We start from the raw sequence: 19616 nt of genomic DNA, 5'->3' as shown, positions 1-19616 counted from the left end.
TCTTTTTGTCCTGACCCTGTTGGTTTGAGAGCAGGGACATTTCCAACCTGGCTCTGGCCTTGGGGTAGTTTCAAGCTGGGCTCACTGCATGTCCTTCTGCGAGTCAACACCACCATCATGTGGTTGTGTTCATGAACGCTGACAGTGCCCAGGAAAAAAACAAGCTCTTTTCTGGCCCAGCCCCATTCATGTGAGAGCAGTTCATAGAACAGCTCTGCTGTACATCCTGGCTCTTGGAGACTGACAGAATGTGATCCTGCATGTAGCAGAGAAGGAAGAGGAAGCGTTTCATTGTTGGCAGTGCAGTTAATAGGCTGCAAAAGAAAAGGCAATTGCAGAACAGCCCCCTTTTTTTAGAAGCTTTTCTGTGCCATCAGCTGCTCAACATGTAACTTGTACCCACTGAACTGCATCCAGCTCCCTGGATATCTGCATTTTCCTTCAAGCTCTACATACCATCTTACCCTCTCTTGCAGATCCCAAAGCCCTTCAAAATATCCAGCAGCTGCTCCCAAAGAAAAATTCTGAGAAGAAAAAAACCAGCACTGGCCTTTATAGTCCCTTTGCAGTCTGTACACTGGACGAAACACGCTAATGATGCACACTTTACTTCTCAACCGTATATATAGCATTCATCACATTCTCTCAAGGTGGCAGTCCATGGCTAAAGCAAAGCATTTCCAGCTGTAGTTCGGACTGAGACATGATCCAGGGCAAAAAGCATTTGCTGACCTTTCCTCTTCCTCTTTCCTGAGACCAAGGATACCCCAGTGGCAGACAGTATCCCCTTCACATTTCTATCTAGAACTGACACAGAAATGTCCAATTTCTGGGTGCCCCTTTGGTACAGTCACTGCCATCCCATGAATCTGGAGTGGAAGGGGAGGGAGGAAGGTTGGGTGGAGCAATCTCTGCAGCAAACCCCTGCCACCCAAAAGAAGTCAGAATCTGAAAGCCACTTCTCAGGGCCATCTTCTTTCTTGCACTGCTTAAAAGTCCAAAGGTGCAGTTAATCTCAGCCAGGAACCTGAGCCCCTCCAAACTTGCCAGAAAGCCAGGTCCCACTGAATCACCTGCTGGCAACCCCCATGCTGCCCTGATGCCCTGCCAGACCCCTTTGGGTGCTGCCTACCCCAACTGTCCCACTGGTGCCACTGCTGCAATGCCCAAATGCACCCCAAAAATACTGCAATCCCCTTTGCAGAGCGGTCCCAGCAGGCTGCTCATCTCAGCAGTTGACAGGGACATTTCATGGCTGCCATCCCCTTGGCCCCCTGACCTCTGGCCCAAGCCAACCCCACCCTGCTCCCAGCCCAACAGCACCACACCACAACAGCCCCTCTTGCCTTGAAACTACAAATGCTCCGCTGGCCTGCCAGCACTGGCATTGTCTTCACTACAAAACCCCAACCCTCATGGCCTGAGAGACAGAAAGGGCTTGTTGCAATTTGGGAAAGACAAGATTTTGCATGGCACTTGTAAGACAGGCCATGGCAGGCTTGTTGCAATTTGAGAAACTGGAGATTTCAAGCGCGGCAGTTGTAAGGGAGGGCGTGTGAGGGTTGCAGGGAGCTGTGCTGGTGCGCTGAAGGGCGGCGTGATGGGAGAGGGTGTGTAGGGCGTGCAGGAAGGCTGCAGGTGGAGTGAGATGTGCAGAGCGGTGGAGAGGCAGGCAGGCTGAGCTGGGGCCATAAGGCTGAGGCAGGCTGAGCACAGGGGGCCCCAGTGACCTGGGCAGGAGGTCCTATGGTGTAATGGTGAGCACTCTGGACTCTGAATCCAGTGATCTGAGTTCAAATCTCAGTGGGACCTGAGCCTTTTGGTTGCCTCAGCTTGCTTGCCCTCACCATGCCTACACTCGCACCCCTCTCCTCCGCTGCTGCTTCCCTTCTGCACTCTTCTGGCAGCAAGCACACGCCTCCTGAGCTGCAGAACTCCCACTCACAATGGGCCAGGCGCAGGACTCTGCCCTGCCACCACTGCCTCCTCCTGTCTTGGATGCGTCTCACACCGGACACTGGGCTACACGCTCTGGGCACCTGTTTCCACCTTCCACCATTCCCACAGGAACAGCAGCTTACTCCGTGTGCCATTACTTGTAGGCCCCCTGCTGTCAACATCTCCTGTTGTGCTCCTTTCCTCTGCAGCTTCTTTTCCCTGCCTATCCCTTCCTATTGCTCTGCAATCCATTCTGGGAGCTCTACCAGCATTGGGCAGTGCCCCATCCTTGGGGTTCCATTTGTTTCCATGGGAGAGGGAAGGATCTCCCTGGCAGAGCAGGTGGGAGGTGAGGGAGGAGGAGAACAAAGGACCACGACTCTCCAGCAGTGCTGCACAAAGGCTTTAATGAGAAGGAGCAAAAGCGGTGGCACAGAACAGAGACCAAGGAAGAGGTGTGGGGGGCCAGGGAGGGCAAGAGATGGGCCCATTGGCCAAGGAGAAGGGGGATGATGGGCCGGCCTCAGCAGATCTGACCGCAGCGGGGGAAAGGCAGACACAGGCCTGAGCCCCCCAGGCCAAGGGAGCCCCCAGAAGAGATGGGAACCCCCGCGGTGCTGAGGGAGCTGCCCACAGCAGCTGACAGAGAGGATCCCACGGCTGTGCTCTGAGGGAAGGAGGTGAGGATGGGGCCCGGCATGGTCACCACCACCGGCGAAGGCTCGATGTACACCATGGAGTCAGCGCAGCGGGCGTTGCAGGGCTCAGTGCAGCTGCTGGCAAGGGGCGTTGGGCCACAGGGGCCACAGGGCCGTGGGGGACAGGGTCTGCAGCAAGACATCTCTCGGTGCGGGAGGCAAGGCTGCAACACAGAGCAGGGAGCGGCACCCGGCCTCAGCATCGCTCTGTCTCTCTGTCCCTCAGCTCTCCCCAGGGACACATTTGCTCTCCAAACACACTCTGTGCCCACAGCTCCCACCACCCTCCTGGTGCCCTCCCAGTGGCACGGCACGGCAAGGCCGCCCCACTTCAGTAATGGGAGCCAGCCCAGTGGCTTTAAGGGCCCTGTGGAAAGACTGGTCACAGCCCATCTGCAGAGCAGACATGGCTGTGTCAGACAATGTCCCGGCGTGCACCGGCACATTTTGTTACACCACGGCAGGTGCAAATTCTGCTGGGCACATCCCCCTGAGGCTGAGCCCCATTGATCCCCTTCTGCTGGAACAAAGCCCCCTCTTCCCAGCTGGCCCCAGCCCCCAGCATGGAAAGGCTGACAGCCCTCCAACAGTTCTGTGCCAGGGCCACGCTCAGGCAGCCCAAGGATCAAGCCGGGCAGCCTCCATGAGAGCAGCTCAGCCCACAGCGAGGCATGGAGCAGGCTCAGGCTTACCTCGTTCCTCGAGGAAAGGGAGGCCAGAGACCAGGATGCAGAGCCTGCAGCAGAGCAGCCTTTTATGCTGGCTCCCAGAGCCCTGTGGGGCCACAAACATTCCTTGTTTCTGAAACATCCAAACTCCTGGGAGTGGCCACTTGCCAGGCCTCGCTGATGATCTGGTCCCTGCCTCTTTCATCTCAGGCACTTTTCACCAATTTCACAGCACCCGTCTTGAAAATGATTCATGTGTGTCCCAGCTTCCTAAGGCAATTTCATTTGGAGGTCCCATGCCAGTGTATAAGGTGTATTGAACAGTCTTTGTGTGATGTCTATAAGTTTCTGTCACTTGTTCTTCTTGATGGTTAATTGGGCTCCCGTTACAGTTAAATTCAGCCATGAAGTGACACCCAGCTCATCTCTCAGGAGCTTTCAGTGCAGACACTCAGGCTCATCATGAGAGTCATTTCTTCCATGGGTCATCACAGGCCTACAGAAGACTGAGGGTCACTTGAGGCACAAAGTCAACACTGCACAACCCCATAGTGGGGAAGGGACCCAACTCTGCAGGGAGGTGGCAAAGCTCAGTGGAAGGGAGTCCATGTTCACCTGAAAGGATGTCCCCTGCAGGCCTGAGTGGCAGCCATGGGGAACTTGCTGACAGTCACAGGCTGTGCCACGGCCTGGTTTTGTGATCAAAGAGATGCTGTGTCCTTCCCTGAAACAGACCCACAGCCACCCTGACCTGCTTTACTCAGTGTGCCCATCCCAGGGGCAGAGACCTGGCTGGTGGCTTTGGGGAAAAGGCTGAGGGCAGGGAGCCCATGGCTGTTTTTTCTGGGTCTGGCATGGGGTTTCCCATTCCATGCATTTTACATTTCAAAGGGACACTGGATCAGTCTCCCAGGGCAGAAGAGTAGGTGTCATGGTGATGTGGAAGAGCTGGGAAAATCCCTGAGCTCCAGGCAAACCTGAGTCACCCAGTGTGGACTTCAGTGGACTGGCTGCCACAGACTCAGGTGCTCAAGGGATAACAGAGCTCATACCCTCAGTGTTCTGCTGCCATGAAGGATATTTCCCCACCTTGTCTTCCCAGTCGGGGATCACCTGCTGCTTGTCTGCAATCTCCTGCATTTGCTGTCTCCCAAGGCAGGGTCTTTTGGTGGCAGCTCAAGGACTGTAGTGACCCAGCGTACCCCACATCAACCCCAGAAGGTCTGCGTGGAGCTCTGGAGGTCTTGTGCTCCTATCAACTGCTCTGGGCAGATCACACTGCCCCAGTTCCTCAGCAGACTCTGGGCCTTGTCCTGCTGACTTCTAAGCACAGACACAGCTTGCAAAAGAGGTCCCTATCACTTGTACAGCTCTCCCAGGCCTGTCCCTTGTCCTCCCCCAGGGAACTCTGCGATTTCCTTTCTTGCTACTTGTGATTGCTGCCTCTTGCCCTGTGGCAGTGCAGCTCTCAGGAGAGTTTGGCTTCATTCTCTCCTGAAGTGCCAGGAGGTGGTGGAGGCAGCAGCTCCATGTCCTCCTCTACAGCTTGCTCATCAGTGCAGGCAGCCTCAGTGTCATCTCCTGCTGGTCCTCCCCATTGAGGTCCTGGAAGGCTCCTCTGTAGGAGCCCTTTCCATCTCCTGGGGGCCTCCTGGGGGTGCAGGGCATCCCTGGAAGTGCTGCTCAGGAGACAGGGACCTGTCTGACAGTGGCAGTGTTCAGAGGACAATGGGACAAGGCCCACCATTTACGGAGGCTGCTGGGAAGTTTGTTCTTCTCAGAGAGGGAGCAAAGAACTTCCAGAGGTCTCTCCCAGCTTCCATTATCCTGGGTCGCCCTGCATCCCCTGGGCCCTTGAGCAGCCACCAAATGGCAATGGCTTTTGCAAAGCTGCTGCAGCAGCAGCACAGGATTACATGGATGTACAAGGTGGTACCGGACTGGTCCTAGAAGGTCTGGAAGTGCCCCTGACAAAGGCTGACATTTTGGAGGGAAGGGGCCATGTGCTGTGGTATCCCTGGAATGCCTGAGTCCAGGGCACTGTGTGCACTCATTTCCACATCAGCATGATTCAGGTCTGCCTGAAGCTCATGGATTTTCCCAACTCTTCCACATCACAATGGTTCCCACAAGCTCTGGGAGACTGATCCAATATCCCTTTGAACTGTGCTATTAGGTGAATGGGCAAATGATGCCTGCCCCAGGAACAGGAGCCATGAGCTTTGGGCTTCCTGTCCTCAGCCTCTGCCCCAAAGCTGCCATCCAGATCCCGACCTCAGGGCTGGACACAGTGAGCAAAGTGGGTCAGTTTGTGTTTGGGAAAATGGGTCAATTTGTCTTTCAGGGAGAGATGTAGGCGTGCCTTTGATCAGTGTCCTACGTGTTGAATTCCTTGTTTTCTGGAGGATCCCCACTTCCCAAGCTGAGGCCAGAGCTCTGGGTGTCAAATGCCAAGGTCAGGGCAATCCCAAACCTGGACACAGCCTAGTAGGCCTTGAGTGGGTGGAGAGCAGCCCTGTGGAGGGGAACGTGCAGGTTCTGAAATACTGAACATGAACCTGCCCTGCCAGCTAGCAGCCCAGTGCAAAAATCCAATCTTATTCTGGGCTACATCCAGAGCCGTGTGGGCAGCAGGTTGAGGGAGGGGATTGTCCTGCTCTGCTCGGCTCTCCTGACACCGTACCTGGGGTACTGCCTGCAGCCCTAGGACCCACAGGCTAAGAAACACACAGACCTGCTGCAGTGGGTCCAGAGGAGCCACAAAGAGCACCAGGAGCTGGAGCCATCAGCCTGTGAGGACAGGCTGAGAGGGTTGGGGTTGCATAGCAAAGAGAGGACAGGGCTCCCAGGAGACATTCAATTAAGAAAGGGAAGGATACCTGGTTGGGGTGTGTAGGGATGGCTCAAGGGCCACTGGTTTGAAACTGAAAGCAGGTGTATTTAGATTGGATATTGGGAGGGCATCTTTTTCTTGGAGACGATTGATACACTGGAATAGGCTGTGCAGAGAAATTCTAGAAGCTGTTTCAAGGGGGCTCGAGGTAGATGATTTTAAGGTCCATCCCATCCCAAAGTGATTCTAAGAGTCATCACAGGGTTTTGGGTTCTACAAAGAGGAAGAACAACATTTGAGATGAAAGAGGCAGGGACCTGATCATCAGCGAGGCCTGGCAAGTGGCCACTCCCAGGAGTTTGGATGTTTCAGAAACAAGGAATGTTTGTGGCCCCACAGGGCTCTGGGAGCCAGCATAAAAGGCTGCTCTGCTGCAGGCTCTGCATCCTGGTCTCTGGCCTCCCTTTCCTCGAGGAACGAGGTAAGCCTGAGCCCGCTCCATCCCTCACTGTGGGCTGAGCTGCTCTCAAGGAGGCTGCCCGGCTTGATCCTTGGGCTGCCTGAGCGTGGCCCTGGCACAGAACTGTTGGAGGGCTGTCAGCCTTTCCATGCTGGGGGCTGGGGCCAGCTGGGAAGAGGGGGCTTTGTTCCAGCAGAAGGGGATCAATGGGGCTCAGCCTCAGGGGGATGTGCCCAGCAGAATTTGCACCTGCCGTGGTGTAACAAAATGTGCCGGCGCACGCCGGGACATTGTCTGACACAGCCATGTCTGCTCTGCAGATGGGCTGTGACCAGTCTTTCCACAGGGCCCTTAAAGCCACTGGGCTGGCTCCCATTGCTGAAGTGGGGCGGCCTTGCCGTGCTGTGCCACTGGGAGGGCACCAGGAGGGTGGTGGGAGCTGTGGGCACAGAGTGTGTTTGGAGAGCAAATGTGTCCTTGGGGAGAGCTGAGGGACAGAGAGACAGAGCGATGCTGAGGCCGGGTGCCGCTCCCTGCTCTGTGTTGCAGCCTTGCCTCCCGCACCGAGAGATGTCTTGCTGCAGACCCTGTCCCCCACGGCCCTGCGGCCCCTGTGGCCCAACGCCCCTTGCCAGCAGCTGCACTGAGCCCTGCAACGCCCGCTGCGCTGACTCCACGGTGTACATCGAGCCTTCGCCGGTGGTGGTGACCATGCCGGGCCCCATCCTCACCTCCTTCCCTCAGAGCACAGCCGTGGGATCCTCTCTGTCAGCTGCTGTGGGCAGCTCCCTCAGCACCGCGGGGGTTCCCATCTCTTCTGGGGGCTCCCTTGGCCTGGGGGGCTCAGGCCTGTGTCTGCCTTTCCCCCGCTGCGGTCAGATCTGCTGAGGCCGGCCCATCATCCCCCTTCTCCTTGGCCAATGGGCCCATCTCTTGCCCTCCCTGGCCCCCCACACCTCTTCCTTGGTCTCTGTTCTGTGCCACCGCTTTTGCTCCTTCTCATTAAAGCCTTTGTGCAGCACTGCTGGAGAGTCGTGGTCCTTTGTTCTCCTCCTCCCTCACCTCCCACCTGCTCTGCCAGGGTGAGCACTGGCTGCTGTCCTGAGCTTACCAGCAGCTGCACTAAGAACTCCCAGAAATTACACCAGAGCACCAAACCTCAGTCATTCAGCTTGAGTCTGGAACCTGGAGATCACAGCCCTGCCGGGCCCAGTGCCAATTTGTTCCTTGTGAGATTTCAGATATTTTGAGTGACATGTCATTCCTGTCAAAGCTTCTTCACAAAAGCATAGCACAATCTGTAATATTGCAGGCAACCCCAATGAGGGGAGAGAATGATTAGGAGGACTCCATTAATACCAGAAGGCTAATTAATTACTTTATTATACTTTATTATTCTAAATTATATTCCACTATCTTAAATTACATCTGAACTGAATCTGCCACGCACTCAACCCTGCACACAACAGCACAGAATCTTGTGACTGTCAGCTGACAGTCCCGACATACACACACTTGGCCCGGATAGGCCAAGGAAACAAAATGCCCTCACTTTGGGGAGACAATCTCCATTATGAGAGATGGAGCACAGGTGAACCACCACAGCCACAGGGCAGGGATCCCAGATGCCTGGCTGAGGCCAAGGCTCACAGAGCTGCAGCCGGAGCCCCTGGGGCTCTGCCTCTCAGGCCTCTGCAGCCCGGCCCCAGGGCCCGGCTGGCTCTGGGAGGGTCCAAGCTGCAAATTTGGAGTGGAACTGTGGTGGTGCATTCCTCCCTCTCCTTTTTCAGGCCACACTGAGATCTGAGAAATGCTCATTAGGCCCCAGCCTTGGAAACAGCACCTGGTCTCAGCTGCTCCTCAGCTTATCAGAAACACTCTCTCTTCCCAAGAACTGCTGCCTGACAAGCTCATGTTTTCCTCATGACCAGTCTTGGAAAATATTTTTGTTTCCTGAACGTCACAACATTTCTGTTTCACACTTTCAAGGAAAGTGCCAGCAAAAACTGTGGCCAGGATGAAACCTTGATAGGACTAAAGCCCACTCTCTTACAACCCTATAAAGAGTGGCCCAAAATGAGACCATTTGAGCTGTCCTGGACCGCAGCAGGCTGTGACCAGCAATGGCCCTGAGTGGGCCGGCTCTCACAGCCAGTGAACTCTCAGGGTTGCTGTACTTGGAGGATTGCCCAACAAGGAGGAGTCCCGGGCTGATACCCTCCCTCCTTGAGGCCTGAGCCTTCCCCCTTTGGGAGATGCAAAGGCATCCAAAGTGAGTGTTTCAGTGCCCACTGAGGGGAACTTTTCACAGGCACGTTGCTTGTACCGACTCTTCATGTCTGTGTGCATGCACGTCTGCATGTATTTGCTATAGCAAATCTGGGAGAAACACTGCTTCCTTAGATGTTTAAGAACCTTGGAGATCTAAGTACATTAGGCCTGTCAGTAAGGTTAAGTTCCAGCTATAGAGTTACCTAAATGGTGCTTAGTGTTGTTCTTTTGCTAGGTTGCTAAGTATAAGTTGGAAGTTGTAAGTTAGGTTAAACGGTGTGTAGTGCTTTTGCTCTGTCAAATTTTAAGCCTCTGTCAAGCTCTTAGGCTGTGTTCCTTTGCATGCTTGCCCTCGCTGTTGTGTGTCACACACACACACACAGAGCTCCTAAACACACAGATCCAGAAACAGCCACCCCCGCCCCCTGCCTCTCGATAGCTGTCGGTTGATTTCTGTTTGGATTGGTTGGCATTAGTTTTGTTTTGTGGTTGGTTGTTTTCCCTTGTTGTGCCGTAAGTGTTGGGTAAGTAGGAGAGTGAGTCTTGCCAAGGCAGTTGGTTGTCTTTTCTGGTTGAATATGAGGAGTGTTTTTTGCTGCTGTCCTTGGGAGCGATTTTGAGGCATGTGAAGCAGTGTTTGTTCAGAGGAGCCTTGTGCAGAAGTGCGTGGGTGTGGGTGTGGTGGCCCAGGGCAGGTGATGAGCAGGGCGGGCAGGGCTGGAGCAGGTAGTTGTGGCCGAGTGGTGAAGGCGATGGACTAGAAATCCATTGGGGTTTCCCCGCGCAGGTTCGAATCCTGCCAACTACGGGCAGGCGCCCCTTTTGGGCTGCGGGCAGCTGACCAGGGGCACGGGGAGCACCGTGGCACACGTGCGCCACGGACAGCAGCTGCCCCAGGGCTCCTGCACTTGCAGCCCCAACAATGAAGAAGGGAAGGGCAAATGCAGATGGCACCTGGAGCTGAGCATTTCATCACCTCCTGGAGCTGAGCATTTCATCCCCTTGCAGTGGCGCCAAGTGTTAAAGGCAAGGACCTTCAGCTTGACAACCTGCTTGGCACCAAGTGGCCAGAAATCCGAGCTTTTGCTTCAGAGTACCCATGAGGAGCATGGAGCTGAGGCAGCAGAATTTGCAGAGCAAAAAGAGGAGAATTGTTTCTGGTGGCAGTTCCAAGGCAAGGCAACCCATGTCCCAGGTCGGCCATCAAAGATGGGAAGTGTCGGGCAGGTGCAGTGTTGCCGGGTGCCGGGAGCAGATGTGTATTTGTGGCGAGGGCTGCAGGTGTGAGGATGTGTGTGGATGTCAGGTGGGCTGATGGATGGCAAGGCTGGAGGCTGTGTGCAGGGGTGTGTTGAGCAGGTGCAGGGGCAGGGTGGGTGTGGAAGGGTCAGGGTGTGTGCAGGGGTGCGTGCGGGAGGTGTAGGAGAAGGCCAAGGGCGGGCGGTGGAGGTGCCGAGCACAGGCTGAAGGGAGGTGCATGGTGAGGGTGTCTATTTAGTGGGGTGGGGGAGGCAGATCAGAGAGGAAGGGAAGGAGTGAGGGGCAGCAGTGGCGGGCAGCGTGAGGCTGGGCTGAGGGCAATGGCCGGCAGGCCTGGGGAGGAGGAGCAGAGTGGCGCAGCGGGAGCGTGCTGGGCCCATAACCCAGAGGTCGATGGATCGAAACCATCCTCTGCTAAGGTGCTTTTTTCACTCAGGCTGCCTTGCCCAACAACTTGGACCCTGCTTGGCCCCAGCTTTCTGGCCAACGCGGGCCACAGCCTTCCTCTGGCCTCTACACCGCCTAACTCCTTTTAGTACAATTATAAAACTTGTATAACAGCACCTGGCCTCTCCTGGTCCCAAAGAGCGTGGACCGTGGCCTCCACAAGTTCTTCTCCCACAGAGCAGCTGAGCCGCTGCTCCTGCTCCCCTCAGCCGGGATCCTGCCCAGGACACCAGGCACCTCCCAGCCCAGCAGGCACCCGCTGGTTGTGAGCCAGGTCAGCCTTGGCAAAAGCCGACTGCAGGGGCTGCTCTGGGTCCTGCAGAGACTCCCAGAGAGTGGTGAGCCACTGCAGCCAGGTGGGCAGGGCACCTTGTGCTTCTCCACACCTGGGCATCAGGCTGGGGCTGCAATGGGGCTGAGGCACTGAGTTGCCTTGTCCTTGCTTTGTCTCCAGCCATGCTCTGAGCAGGCATTTGGACTTGCGTCCTCCTGGGATGCCTTGCAGTCAAGTTCCTTGTGAGAGGGAAGAGTTGGCAGAGCGGGTTCTGCCCTCCCTGCTGTGCAGCATAGGCAGTGAGTGAAGTTCTTTGTCAGAGGAAGTGGAGGTCAGTCACTGGCGCGCCCTTGTTGTGTCACCTGTGCTTTTCTCCTTGGCGCTGCAGCCCCCGTGCTGGGTTCAGCAGAGGGTCTTTGTTGAGCTTTGGTAGAGATGGGTCAGAGTTAGCCTCTGCATAGTCCTTAAGGAGGTGGAGGGGGTTGGTGTGGAGAAGAGAAGGCAAGGGGGCTTGTGGTGTGTGAAGGTAAGTGGGGAAGGTAAGTTTGGCTGCGTGAGAAAGGGCTTGTTGCAGTTTGGGAAGGGGAAGATTTTGCGTGCTCTGAAGCGCGGCAGTTGTAAGGGAGGGCGTGTGAGGGTTGCAGGGAGCTGTGCTGGTGCGCTGAAGGGCGGCGTGATGGGAGAGGGTGTGTAGGGCGTGCAGGAAGGCTGCAGGTGGAGTGAGATGTGCAGAGCGGTGGAGAGGCAGGCAGGCTGAGCTGGGGCCATAAGGCTGAGGCAGGCTGAGCACAGGGGGCCCCAGTGACCTGGGCAGGAGGTCCTATGGTGTAATGGTGAGCACTCTGGACTCTGAATCCAGTGATCTGAGTTCAAATCTCAGTGGGACCTGAGCCTTTTGGTTGCCTCAGTTTGCTTGCCCTCACCATGCCGACACTCTCACCCCTCTCCTCCGCCGCGGCTTCCCTTCTGCACTCTTCTCACAGCAAGCACACGCCTCCTGAGCTGCAGAACTCCCACTCACAATGGGCCAGGCGCAGGACTCTGCCCTGCCACCACTGCCTCCTCCTGTCTTGGATGCGTCTCACACCGGACACTGGGCTACACGCTCTGGGCACCTGTTTCCACCTTCCACCATTCCCACAGGAATAGCAGCTTACTCCGTGTGCCATTACTTGTAGGCCCCCTGCTGTCAACATCTCCTGTTGTGCTCCTTTCCTCTGCAGCTTCTTTTCCCTGCCTATCCCTTTCAATTGCTCTGCAATCCATTCTGGGAGCTCTACCAGCATTGGGCAGTGCCCCATCCTTGGGGTTCCATTTGTTTCCATGGGAGAGGGAAGGATCTCCCTGGCAGAGCAGGTGGGAGGTGAGGGAGGAGGAGAACAAAGGACCACGACTCTCCAGCAGTGCTGCACAAAGGCTTTAATGAGAAGGAGCAAAAGTGGCGGCACAGAACAGAGACCAAGGAAGAGGTGTGGGGGGCCAGGGAGGGCAAGAGATGGGCCCATTGGCCAAGGAGAAGGGGGATGATGCGCCGGCCTCAGCAGATCTGACCTCAGCAGCGGGGGAAAGGCAGACACAGGCCTGAGCCCCCCAGGCCAAGGGAGCCCCCAGAAGAGATGGGAACCCCCGCGGTGCTGAGGGAGCTGCCCACAGCAGCTGACAGAGAGGATCCCACGGCTGTGCTCTGAGGGAAGGAGGTGAGGATGGGGCCCGGCATGGTCACCACCACCGGCGAAGGCTCGATGTACACCATGGAGTCAGCGCAGCGGGCGTTGCAGGGCTCAGTGCAGCTGCTGGCAAGGGGCGTTGGGCCACAGGGGCCGCAGGGCCGTGGGGGACAGGGTCTGCAGCAAGACATCTCTCGGTGCGGGAGGCAAGGCTGCAACACAGAGCAGGGAGCGGCACCCGGCCTCAGCATCGCTCTGTCTCTCTGTCCCCCAGCTCTCCCCAGGGACACATTTGCTTTCCAAACACACTCTGTGCCCACAGCTCCCACCACCCTCCTGGTGCCCTCCCAGTGGCACGGCACGGGAAGGCCGCCCCACTTCAGCAATGGGAGCCAGCCCAGTGGCTTTAAGGGCCCTGTGGAAAGACTGGTCACAGCCCATCTGCAGAGCAGACATGGCTGTGTCAGACAATGTCCCGGCGTGCACCGGCACATTTTGTTACACCATGGCAGGTGCAAATTCTGCTGGGCACATCCCCCTGAGGCTGAGCCCCATTGATCCCCTTCTGCTGGAACAAAGCCCCCTCTTCCCAGCTGGCCCCAGCCCCCAGCATGGAAAGGCTGACAGCCCTCCAACAGTTCTGTGCCAGGGCCACGCTCAGGCAGCCCAAGGATCAAGCCAGGCAGCCTCCATGAGAGCAGCTCAGCCCACAGCGAGGCATGGAGCGGGCTCAGGCTTACCTCGTTCCTCGAGGAAAGGGAGGCCAGAGACCAGGATGCAGAGCCTGCAGCAGAGCAGCCTTTTATGCTGGCTCCCAGAGCCCTGTGGGGCCACAAACATTCCTTGTTTCTGAAACATCCAAACTCCTGGGAGTGGCCACTTGCCAGGCCTCGCTGATGATCAGGTCCCTGCCTCTTTCATCTCAAATGTTGTTCTTCCTCTTTGTAGAAACCAACATTCTGTGATAACTCCTAAAATCACTTTGGAATGGAATGGACCTTAAAATCATCTACCTCAAGCCCCCTTGAAACAGCTTCTAGAATTTCTCTGCACAGCCTATTCCAGTGTATCAATCGTCTCCAAGAAAAAGATGCCCTGCCAATGTCCAATCTAAATACACCTGCTTTCAATTTCAAACCAGTGGTCCTTGAGCCATCCCTACACACCCCAACCAGGTATCCTTCCCTTTCTTAATTGAATGTCTCCTGGGAGCCCTGTCCTCTCTTTGCTATGCAACCCCAACCCTCTCAGCCTGTCCTCACAGGCTGATGGCTCCAGCTCCTGGTGCTCTTTGTGGCTCCTCTGGACCCACTGCAGCAGGTCTGTGTGTTTCTTAGCCTGTGGGTCCTAGGGCTGCAGGCAGTACCCCAGGTATGGTGTCAGGAGAGCCGAGCAGAGCAGGACAATCCCCTCCCTCAACCTGCTGCCCACACGGCTCTGGATGTAGCCCAGAATAAGATTGGATTTTTGCACTGGGCTGCTAGCTGGCAGGGCAGGTTCATGTTCAGTATTTCAGAACCTGCACGTTCCCCTCCACAGGGCTGCTCTCCACCCACTCAAGTCCTACTAGGCTGTGTCCAGGTTTGGGATTGCCCTGACCTTGGCATTTGACACCCAGAGCTCTGGCCTCAGCTTGGGAAGTGGGGATCCTCCAGAAAACAAGGAATTCAACACGTAGGACACTGATCAAAGGCATGCCTACATCTCTCCCTGAAAGACAAATTGACCCCCCAAACACAAACTGACCCACTTTGCTCACTGTGTCCAGCCCTGAGGTCGGGATCTGGATGGCAGCTTTGGGGCAGAGGCTGAGGGCAGGAAGCCCAAAGCTCATGGCTCCTTTTCCTGGGGCAGGCATCATTTGCCCATTCACCTAATAGCACAGTTCAAAGGGATATTGGATCAGTCTCCCAGAGCTTGTGGGAACCATTGTGATGTGGAAGAGTTGGGAAAATCCATGAGCTTCAGGCAGACCTGAATCATGCTGATGTGGAAATGAGTGCACACAGTGCCCTGGACTCAGGCATTCCAGGGATACCACAGCACATGGCCCCTTCCCTCCAAAATGTCAGCCTTTGTCAGGGGCACTTCCAGACCTTCTAGGACCAGTCCGGTACCACCTTGTACATCCATGTAATCCTGTGCTGCTGCTGCAGCAGCTTTGCAAAAGCCATTGCCATTTGGTGGCTGCTCAAGGGCCCAGGGGATGCAGGGCGACCCAGGATAATGGAAGCTGGGAGAGACCTCTGGAAGTTCTTTGCTCCCTCTCTGAGGAGAACAAACTTCCCAGCAGCCTCCGTAAATGGTGGGCCTTGTCCCATTGTCCTCTGAACACTGCCACTGTCAGACAGGTCCCTGTCTCCTGAGCAGCACTTCCAGGGATGCCCTGCACCCTCAGGAGGCCCCCAGGAGATGGAAAGGGCTCCTACAGAGGAGCCTTCCAGGACCTCAATGAGGAGGACCAGCAGGAGATGACACTGAGGCTGCCTGCACTGGAGAGCACATGCCATGGCAGCCTGGAGAGCACAGGGCTGGGTGTGTACAGGGAATGCCACCTGCTCTGCATTGCACTCTCAGGCCTGTGACAAGGAACCCCTTGGGACAGAAGGGCTGGAAAGCAGAGGGAAAGTCTGTCCCAACAGAGCTTTCACTCTGGGCTGTGAGAAGTCCTCTGGGGAGCTTGCACCCCTAATCCTGAGAGTTGCTTATTGTCCATGTCCAGATATCACCCCATAAGATGGAAATCTGATCACCCCATGGCCGGTGCCCTTCCCTTGCCACTGCAGAGTCCACATCTGGGTTGGTGTCCCCATTTGGAGTCCCCAGGGACACAGGAGGTGCTGGTGGTGATCTCTTACAGAGAGAGGCACTGCCAGAGGAGCAGGGAGAACATAAGTGCTACAGCACCTGGCAAGGGGCAGGCCAAGGCACTGTGCTTGTGCAACCTACTGGACATGGACAAGGCATGGAGGGGGACATGGAGCGGCTGCCTCCGCCACCTCCTGGCCCTTCAGGAGAGAATGAAGCCAAACTCTCCTGAGAGCTGCACTGCCACAGGGCAAGAGGCAGCAATCACAAGTAGCAAGAAAGGAAATCGCAGAGTTCCCTGGGGGAGGACAAGGGACAGGCCTGGGAGAGCTGTACAAGTGATAGGGACCTCTTTTGCAAGCTGTGTCTGTGCTTAGAAGTCAGCAGGACAAGGCCCAGAGTCTGCTGAGGAACTGGGGCAGTGTGATCTGCCCAGAGCAGTTGATAGGAGCACAAGACCTCCAGAGCTCCACGCAGACCTTCTGGGGTTGATGTGGGGTACTCTGGGTCACTACAGTCCTTGAGCTGCCACCAAAAGACCCTGCCTTGGGAGACAGCAAATGCAGGAGATTGCAGACAAGCAGCAGGTGATCCCCGACTGGGAAGACAAGGTGGGGAAATATCCTTCATGGCAGCAGAACACTGAGGGTATGAGCTCTGTTATCCCTTGAGCACCTGAGTCTGTGGCAGCCAGTCCACTGAAGTCCACACTGGGTGACTCAGGTTTGCCTGGAGCTCAGGGATTTTCCCAGCTCTTCCACATCACCATGACACCTACTCTTCTGCCCTGGGAGACTGATCCAGTGTCCCTTTGAAATGTAAAATGCATGGAATGGGAAACCCCATGCCAGACCCTGCCCTCAGCCTTTTCCCCAAAGCCACCAGCCAGGTCTCTGCCCCTGGGATGGGCACACTGAGTAAAGCAGGTCAGGGTGGCTGTGGGTCTGATTCAGGGAAGGACACAGCATCTCTTTGATCACAAAACCAGGCCGTGGCACAGCCTGTGACTGTCAGCAAGTTCCCCATGGCTGCCACTCAGGCCTGCAGGGGACATCCTTTCAGGTGAACATGGACTTCCTTCCACTGAGCTTTGCCACCTCCCTGCAGAGTTGGGTCCCTTCCCCACTATGGGGTTGTGCAGTGTTGACTTTGTGCCTCAAGTGACCCTCAGTCTTCTGTAGGACTGTGATGACCCATGGAAGAAATGACTCTCATGATGAGCCTGAGTGTCTGCACTGAAAGCTCCTGAGAGATGAGCTGGGTGTCACTTCATGGCTGAATTTAACTGTAACGGGAGCCCAATTAACCATCAAGAAGAACAAGTGACAGAAACTTGGACACTGCACAAAGACATTTCAGACTGTTCAATACACCTTATACACTGGCATGGGACCTCCAAATGAAATTGCCTTAGGAAGGAGGGACACACATTAATCATTTTCAAGACGGGTGCTGTGAAATTGGTGAAAAATGCCTGAGATGAAAGAGGCAGGGACCTGATCATCAGCGAGGCCTGGCAAGTGGCCACTCCCAGGAGTTTGGATGTTTCAGAAACAAGGAATGTTTGTGGCCCCACAGGGCTCTGGGAGCCAGCATAAAAGGCTGCTCTGCTGCAGGCTCTGCATCCTGGTCTCTGGCCTCCCTTTCCTCGAGGAACGAGGTAAGCCTGAGCCCGCTCCATGCCTCGCTGTGGGCTGAGCTGCTCTCATGGAGGCTGCCTGGCTTGATCCTTGGGCTGCCTGAGCGTGGCCCTGGCACAGAACTGTTGGAGGGCTGTCAGCCTTTCCATGCTGGGGGCTGGGGCCAGCTGGGAAGAGGGGGCTTTGTTCCAGCAGAAGGGGATCAATGGGGCTCAGCCTCAGGGGGATGTGCCCAGCAGAATTTGCACCTGCCGTGGTGTAACAAAATGTGCCGGCGCACGCCGGGACATTGTCTGACACAGCCATGTCTGCTCTGCAGATGGGCTGTGACCAGTCTTTCCACAGGGCCCTTAAAGCCACTGGGCTGGCTCCCATTGCTGAAGTGGGGCGGCCTTGCCGTGCCGTGCCACTGGGAGGGCACCAGGAGGGTGGTGGGAGCTGTGGGCACAGAGTGTGTTTGGAGAGCAAATGTGTCCCTGGGGAGAGCTGAGGGACAGAGAGACAGAGCGATGCTGAGGCCGGGTGCCGCTCCCTGCTCTGTGTTGCAGCCTTGCCTCCCGCACCGAGAGATGTCTTGCTGCAGACCCTGTCCCCCACGGCCCTGCGGCCCCTGTGGCCCAACGCCCCTTGCCAGCAGCTGCACTGAGCCCTGCAACGCCCGCTGCGCTGACTCCATGGTGTACATCGAGCCTTCACCAGTGGTGGTGACCATGCCGGGCCCCATCCTCACCTCCTTCCCTCAGAGCACAGCCGTGGGATCCTCTCTGTCAGCTGCTGTGGGCAGCTCCCTCAGCACCGCGGGGGTTCCCATCTCTTCTGGGGGCTCCCTTGGCCTGGGGGGCTCAGGCCTGTGTCTGCCTTTCCCCCGCTGCTGAGGTCAGATCTGCTGAGGCCGGCGCATCATCCCCCTTCTCCTTGGCCAATGGGCCCATCTCTTGCCCTCTCTGGCCCCCCACACCTCTTCCTTGGTCTCTGTTCTGTGCCACCGCTTTTGCTCCTTCTCATTAAAGCCTTTGTGCAGCACTGCTGGAGAGTCGTGGTCCTTTGTTCTCCTCCTCCCTCACCTCCCACCTGCTCTGCCAGGGAGATCCTTCCCTCTCCCATGGAAACAAATGGAACCCCAAGGATGGGGCACTGCCCAATGCTGGTAGAGCTCCCAGAATGGATTGCAGAGCAATTGAAAGGGATAGGCAGGGAAAAGAGGAAAAGAAGCCGCAGAGGAAAGGAGCACAACAGGAGATGTTGACAGCAGGGGGCCTACAAGTAATGGCACACGGAGTAAGCTGCTGTTCCTGTGGGAATGGTGGAAGGTGGAAACAGGTGCCCAGAGCGTGTAGCCCAGTGTCCGGTGTGAGATGCATCCAAGACAGGAGGAGGCAGTGGTGGCAGGGCAGAGTCCTGCGCCTGGCCCATTGTGAGTGGGAGTTCTGCAGCTCAGGAGGCGTGTGCTTGCTGTGAGAAGAGTGCAGAAGGGAAGCCGCGGCGGAGGAGAGGGGTGAGAGTGTCGGCATGGTGAGGGCAAGCAAACTGAGGCAACCAAAAGGCTCAGGTCCCACTGAGATTTGAACTCAGATCACTGGATTCAGAGTCCAGAGTGCTCACCATTACACCATAGGACCTCCTGCCCAGGTCACTGGGGCCCCCTGTGCTCAGCCTGCCTCAGCCTTATGGCCCCAGCTCAGCCTGCCTGCCTCTCCACCGCTCTGCACATCTCACTCCACCTGCAGCCTTCCTGCACGCCCTACACACCCTCTCCCATCACGCCGCCCTTCAGCGCACCAGCACAGCTCCCTGCAACCCTCACACGCCCTCCCTTACAACTGCCGCGCTTCAGAGCACGCAAAATCTTCCCCTTCCCAAACTGCAACAAGCCCTTTCTCACGCAGCCAAACTTACCTTCCCCACTTACCTTCACACACCACAAGCCCCCTTGCCTTCTCTTCTCCACACCAACCCCCTCCACCTCCTTAAGGACTATGCAGAGGCTAACTCTGACCCATCTCTACCAAAGCTCAACAAAGACCCTCTGCTGAACCCAGCACAGGGACTGCAGCGCCAAGGACAAAGCACAGGTGACACAACAAGGGCGCGCCAGTGACTGACCTCCACTTCCTCTGACAAAGAACTTCACTCACTGCCTATGCTGCACAGCAGGGAGGGAAGAACCCGCTCTGCCAACTCTTCCCTCTCACAAGGAACTTGACTGCAAGGCATCCCAGGAGGACGCAAGTCCAAATGCCTGCTCAGAGCATGGCTGGAGACAAAGCAAGGACAAGGCAACTCAGTGCCTCAGCCCCATTGCAGCCCCAGCCTGATGCCCAGGTGTGGAGAAGCACAAGGTGCCCTGCCCACCTGGCTGCGGTGGCTCACCACTCTCTGGGAGTCTCTGCAGGACCCAGAGCAGCCCCTGCAGTCGGCTTTTGCCAAGGCTGACCTGGCTCACAACCAGCAGGTGCCTGTTATTATTATATTGCAAGGTTAAATCTTGTTGTCTCTTTATTGCAAGAGTTTCAGACCTCTTTGATGTTTCTGCTAGGCAGCTCCTCTAAGCACTGACTCCACCGTCTTCCCACTGTAGTTAACAGACTCTAGTTGTCTCTCAACCAACTAATCTGCACTTTTATATCACTGTTCTTTATATTGCCTACAGCT

At 56.3% G+C, this 19616-nt stretch overlaps 5 non-coding genes across 5 annotated transcripts; 4 read left to right on the top strand and 1 right to left on the bottom strand.

Moving 5' to 3' along the window:
• The first annotated feature begins 1740 nt into the window (after positions 1-1740).
• Positions 1741-1812, top strand: TRNAQ-CUG (transfer RNA glutamine (anticodon CUG)). Its single transcript has one exon. It is a non-coding gene; the product is annotated as a tRNA-Gln (tRNA).
• Positions 1813-9594: 7782 nt separating this feature from the next.
• Positions 9595-9676, top strand: TRNAS-AGA (transfer RNA serine (anticodon AGA)). Its single transcript has one exon. It is a non-coding gene; the product is annotated as a tRNA-Ser (tRNA).
• Positions 9677-10473: 797 nt separating this feature from the next.
• TRNAM-CAU (transfer RNA methionine (anticodon CAU)) lies at positions 10474-10545 on the top strand. Its single transcript has one exon. It is a non-coding gene; the product is annotated as a tRNA-Met (tRNA).
• A 1120-nt stretch (positions 10546-11665) lies between these two features.
• Positions 11666-11737, top strand: TRNAQ-CUG (transfer RNA glutamine (anticodon CUG)). The gene has a single exon. It is a non-coding gene; the product is annotated as a tRNA-Gln (tRNA).
• Positions 11738-18511: 6774 nt separating this feature from the next.
• On the bottom strand, positions 18512-18583 carry TRNAQ-CUG (transfer RNA glutamine (anticodon CUG)). Its single transcript has one exon. It is a non-coding gene; the product is annotated as a tRNA-Gln (tRNA).
• Positions 18584-19616: the final 1033 nt, after the last annotated feature.

The sequence above is a fragment of the Agelaius phoeniceus genome, chromosome 10 (genome assembly GCF_051311805.1).
Source record: "Agelaius phoeniceus isolate bAgePho1 chromosome 10, bAgePho1.hap1, whole genome shotgun sequence".
Lineage (NCBI taxonomy): Eukaryota > Metazoa > Chordata > Aves > Passeriformes > Icteridae > Agelaius > Agelaius phoeniceus.
Note: the sequence above shows the minus strand (reverse complement) of the source record. Positions and strands in the feature narration are given on the sequence as shown.